The sequence below is a fragment of the Arachis ipaensis genome, chromosome B10 (assembly GCF_000816755.2).
Source record: "Arachis ipaensis cultivar K30076 chromosome B10, Araip1.1, whole genome shotgun sequence".
NCBI lineage: Eukaryota > Viridiplantae > Streptophyta > Magnoliopsida > Fabales > Fabaceae > Arachis > Arachis ipaensis.
In genome coordinates this window covers 124,799,984-124,806,203 of record NC_029794.2, presented here as the reverse complement: position 1 = coordinate 124,806,203, position 6,220 = coordinate 124,799,984, and positions in this window count along the sequence as shown.

Here is a 6,220-nt window from a genome sequence, read left to right as displayed (position 1 = left end):
AAAAAAACATATATTTTATAGAATTTAATTTTTATACACGTAAAATAATTTTATACATTTATTTAATTATCTACATTGTTATACCCTTAAAAATAATTAGTTTTAAATTGTTTATTTAAAAAATATCTAAACACATGAATTTAATTGAATAACCGTGTAAAACTCTTTAAAATGCATCAAAATTAAACTCTATTTTAAAATTTAAAGAAACAAAAAAAAATTATAAAACCAAAACTAAAATATAAACCATTATTTTTCCATGAACATACATAACTACTATTACTACTAGATGTGGTGTTTCTAAGCTTCATTTTGAATTTGGTTGTGTCAAATTAATTTTCATGCTAGAAACATGATTTTAGTGTGTTCAATAGAGGTTAAAATCACAAGAATTTAAAATCTCGAAATCAACTAGATTTTATTCAATTAGGACTAATAAGCATAATATATCATGTCACTTTCTACTTGGCTAAATGGGGAACATAATGGACTCACACTTGAAACAGTCAAAACTCAAAAGAGTGATAATTTTCACTTCTTTATCAAAAGCTTCTTTAACGAACAATCTTTCTCTTATTTTCATGAGAAACCGAAAAAAAATTAGGAAAAAAAAAAAAGACATTGGGTGAATAACTGTACCACTTTAGTTATTGGAGTGGGGAAAAATTATTAGGAGGTTCCCCTTTTTCTTTCTATGGAAAGCTTAATTAATTTATTGGAGGATCATGAGCTACTTTTAGCCCCATTTGCACTGAGCATAACCCAATTCAATTCAAGCCTCGGTTCAAAGAAACTGTAGATTTGAGGACCCAATTTAATGATTATTATTACACTATATACTATTTTAGTTCTATCCTATTATGTATATTTATAAAGTAGTGGCATTCTAAATAAAAATGTAGTGTGATCCTCATGTTTTTTTTTTCTTTTTTTTTTGTCCCTTTTTTGGAATGTACCTTTAAATGATGATGTTATGTAAATTAAGGCCTTAGGTGATGATGATGAAGTAACCAAAATTTTGCATGCAAATTTATTTGTGTCCTCAAAATTGTTGTAGTAAGAAAACATGTAATTTTGCAAGAAATGTGTAGAAATAGTGGATGTTCTTATCATCATTCCTTATCTTAACAAAATTTACATACACGTGAGAATCTTGAGAAAGACAACACTTTTGAAAGCAACACAGTCTATTTATTTACTTTTTCCTTACTCAAATCTAGAGAAAGAGAATGAGAATGAGAGATTTAATTTGTGGATAGGACTATACTGTTAAAAAAAATAAATATCAAAATATTAACCAATTTGGATTATGATGAGAGCAATATATGCAAGAAAAGGCATACTCCATTTCCATGCATGATAATATAATTATTAATTAAGCTTCATATTTTGGGCATTCCTTCTTTTGGCGGTACCCTATTTTTTTTGGTGTCGAATAGGATTTTCCATATGACAGGTTAAAAATTAATTTATCGCAAATCTAAATTTTTTTTAAGAATTTATTATTGGCCAATAAATTATTATAAGCACAAAGTGATAAACTTCCAATATTTATTTAAACAAATAAGTGAGCTGACTAATCGATGAATCCAAATTAGTTAGCGACACCTTATTTTAAATATCTTGTGTTCACCAAAGCAAATTCCTTAATTAATTAACTAATTTGAAGATTATATAGTGAACAACAATCCCTTTTTCTTTCCATTTTGTCTTGATCATTGCATAAATGCATAATTAATATAACAAGCGTTATCTTTTCAGTGCCATGTGGACCTATAAGATAGCATCACATAAATAAAATAAATAATGATTAGAAATACTAATTTATCTTCTTAACTATTATCTTAATATTTAAATAAAAAATTTAAATATATGTTATTTTTTAAAATATTAAAAATTAAAACTTTATTATTTAAAATTTCAGAGAATAATTTAAAAGACTTTCAATAATTTTTTAAATAAAATTAGTTAAGTTTTATGCTGAGTATCTCAAAGGAAAACCAATTATATCTATTTAACAATACCAAATTAAATGTCTCTTACATTAATAAAACATAGAAATCGAATTCTAAATATATGCTACTTTGATAATTTTTCTTATGCTTTCATAAGCTTTTGGTTAGTTAATTAAGGGCTGAAGGCATATCTTGTGCAAATCCTAAACAAATGATTAATACAAATTAATTGAGAGGCTGCAAAAATTAAGGTATCTGAAAAAAAGCCAAATAAGCAAAGGAGCAATCTCTGTTTGCTGCTTTTTCTTTAACTTTGCTTTTTCTTTCTGGTCTGATTTCCTATAGATTCGAGAAGGATGTGACTTGGTCCAAAGTAACATAGATTCAAAATTTCTGTAAAAAAAACAAAAATTATTTTATTTTTTTATTTTTCAATTGCATGGGAGACATATTCTCAGTCCTTGCAGTTTTTGTTTCTCTTTATTGAAATATATTTGGCAGATGTAAGAACCAGATGACTCTTCTTCTTGCTCAATTTGATCAAAATTGTACTACAATAATAATATGCAAACTTATTTCTTACATTATTATTAAAATTAATCTAATACGGTTAGAGGCATTAAGAACAGCCCAAAAGGGCTAAAGTCTCACATGTCTAAGATTTTTTCCAAAAAAAAAAATGAGAATAAATAAGAGAGTCTATTAACTGTTTTAGACATGATTTATACTCATAAAAATTCTAATTTCTATTTAAAGTTTTTTTATTAAAGCATTAGAATTTCAATCCATTGGTCCTTGGTAGGAATGCCAATAGATAGGGTAAGGTAGAGTTTAAACTCTACTTTAATTCTATACGCGAGTTGAAAATTTTTTAAAATTCTACACTATTTTATTTATAGGTTGAGAATTTTTTAACCCTAACCCTACTCGCACCCTAAAGTTCTAGACCCTATCCTATCTGATCTACCCACAGAAAAATAAAAAAAATTAAACAAATATAAAATTCAACCTTTCAAATTCCATACATATTAATAAAATAGAAAATAAAAAACTAAGTTCAAATTAAAATTAAAAACAATAAAATCTTAAAAAATTTTAACTTAAAATTACAAATAATATAATCATCAACTAGTTTCTTGGTTATTTTAAATTTTTTATAAGAGAAAGATTGTAGATTCAACACTCATTTTTTTCACTATATACATAACTTTTACAGATATATTATATAATATATTAGGAGTGCACCCTAAATCCGTACCCTATCTTATCCGCCGCAAACAAACTCGCACTGCACCCTACCCTATCCCGCAGCGGATCGAGTAAACAACCCTACCCGAACGGATTGGATACCTGCGGATAAAGTATATATTGCCAGCCCTACTTGAAACAAAGTACTCTTTTAGTATTATTTTATTATTTGTGTCTAATTTTCTAATTAAAGCAACTACTTAACAATTCACATAATACTCAACACAAGGTGAAGTCATTGATTTTTCATAAATATCATTTACCAAAAGTTTGCTCAATTAGTTATTTGGATAAATTATTCTTTGGAATATATTATGGGAAGATGTTCACGTATGCCAATGTCCTTTTTGAAATATGATATTCCAACAACGTTAACCATTTAGATATAATAATAAAAAAAAATAAAAGGTCCAGATTTGGCGAGTGAAACACACATAAACATGAAGGCTGGGTGGTACATGTAGACATGCAACCGTTTTTTCCTTTAACAAGTTTTGTATGATTGAAGTCAGCTTAGTTTGTCCTTGTAGACAAATTTTAAAAGCCATTTTCCCAGCCGCCACATATAATATGTCTTGGCTGAGCTGCATTAAATGGCGTTATTTTTTTTTTTTAACGAGTTTCACAACAAAAATCATGCAATGATATAAAAAATAAAATATTTAAAAGTAAAAAAATTCACTATTAATTCTTTTTTACAGAAAAATAAGAAAAAACTTTCAATTTACATAAAAGAAAAATTAATCTTTGATAGAATTTAAATTTAAAAGTCTTTTTGCACACATAAATTAATAAAATTTATTTGTTAAAGATAATTTAATAATTATACTTGTACAAATAATGACAAAAATAGTAAAAATTATGGGCAAGTTACGAAAATAAAACATTTGGACTCTAAAATTATCGAAATACAATTTTTGCAATTTAGATACGAAAATACAACTTTCTACAAAACTATGTAAACCGTTGATGGGAGTTTGCCTATTGTCTTTGCACTTATGGAAGGGGAGAATGCAAAGTCCTGGTAATTTTTCTTATCCAATTTGCGTCAACATGTGACTCCTCAAGAAGGCATTCTAATGATCTCTGACAGGCACAATGGCATTAAGGCTACACTGGAAGCACCTGATAGTGGTTGGCTACCGCCTCATGCATATCGAGCGTTTTGCATTCGACACGTTGCAGCTCAAGGGGCAGGATGCGAGGCCGCTGCTCGTGAATGCCGCATATGCCAAAATTGAGGCCAAGTTTGACTATTGGTTTGATATTATGAGGATTGAGAATCCGGCCATATGTGATTGGGCTAACCGAATGGAGCATGACAAGTGGACTCAGCACCAAGATGGAGGCAGACGGTTCGGCCACATGACGACGAACATATTCGAGTGTGTCAATTTTGTGTTGAAGGGGACACGGAATCTGCCGATCACTGCACTAGTAAAGTCGACATATGGGAGGCTAGCAGAGCTTTTTGTCATTCGAGGACAGTCAGCAGAGGCTCAGTTGGGATCTGGCCACCGATTTTGTCAGACGCTGGTTAAGGCGATAGAGAGCGACTTGAAGGATTCGAGGTGCTTCACTGTTATTCTGTTTGACAGACATCAGTCTGAGTATACTATTGCAGAGATGACAGCTACCGGTAACTTCTCGCTAGGTACGTATCGGGTTTTCCTCAGGGATCGCACTTGTGACTGTGGGTACTTCCAGACTCTACATTACCCGTGCTGCCATGCGATTGCATGCTGTGCTCATTCCCGGCTAGACTGGGCTACATACGTTCATGAAGTTTATACCATAACTGAGGTGTTCAATGTATATCGGATGGGGTTTCTGCCTCCTATTCCAAAGGGTCTCTGGCCACCTTATAACAGTCCGACTGTCGTTCCTGATCCTAACATGAGACGTGTCAGAGAAGGGCGACCGAGGTATACCAGAATCTGTAACACCATGGATGAGGCCGATACTACTAGGCCGAAGCGCTGTGGGCTATGTAGGCAGACTGGATACACTCGCAGGAGTTGCCCCCAACGATGTGCTGCACCCGAAGCCGATACATAGCTGTCAATCAAATCTTTGTGTTTAAGTTTTATTGTTCTATCCTTATTTGTTTTGCTGTCTTGTATTGGTGTGTTAAGTTGTTGGTCTGAATGTTTACTGTTATGCTGTTGATTTGGTTTTACTGTAATGTCGTTGTTATTTGTGTTTCTCTATGTAATTTTGATTCTCTTGAGTAAAGTTGATGCGATTTTGTTTGTGTAACCATAAACCGCTAGATCTCTTCTATGATTTATGCCTATTTGCCATTCACACAGAAACGGTGGGATCCCATCAGCGGTTTATGTGTATTTTAAAATCGTGGGACCCTATCAGTAGTTTACATAGTTTTGTAGAAAGTTGTATTTTCGTATCTAAACTGTAAAAGTTGTATTTCGGTAATTTTTTTTCAAATGCTCTATATTGGAAATGAGGAATGTTAAGTCATTCTATTCTATTCTTATACACTTTGACTCAGTTAAAATTAGGCCAATGATTAAGCCACAAACATTCGAACTATCTTGCTATTCCTATGTGAACTATTCTCAGCTGGCCAATTGCATAATTTCATGTCTACTTTAAGGGTTAATATAGTAATCTCAAAGCTTACTAGAAAACAAAAATATTGTTGGAAACTTGATAGTACACAGGAACATGAAATTCCGCAATCGTACACAGAAATACGTGAAAACTTTCCTATATTATGATATATAGATTTAAATATGCACATATATAATACATGAAATAAACTTGTTTACTCATTTTATTTGAATTTAAAATATCGCATCAGGATTGATAATTAACTGATCACATCATTTTTATTCTTACAAAGATTATTTTTCTCGATTGTCCAGAACAACTCATTTTTATTCTTACAAAGATATATAATTTATGAAAAGAAACACTTGCCTAATTTCAAATATATTTAATGCATGTTTTAAAATTTTATTTTTATTTTTGTACAAATATTAATTATAAATTGT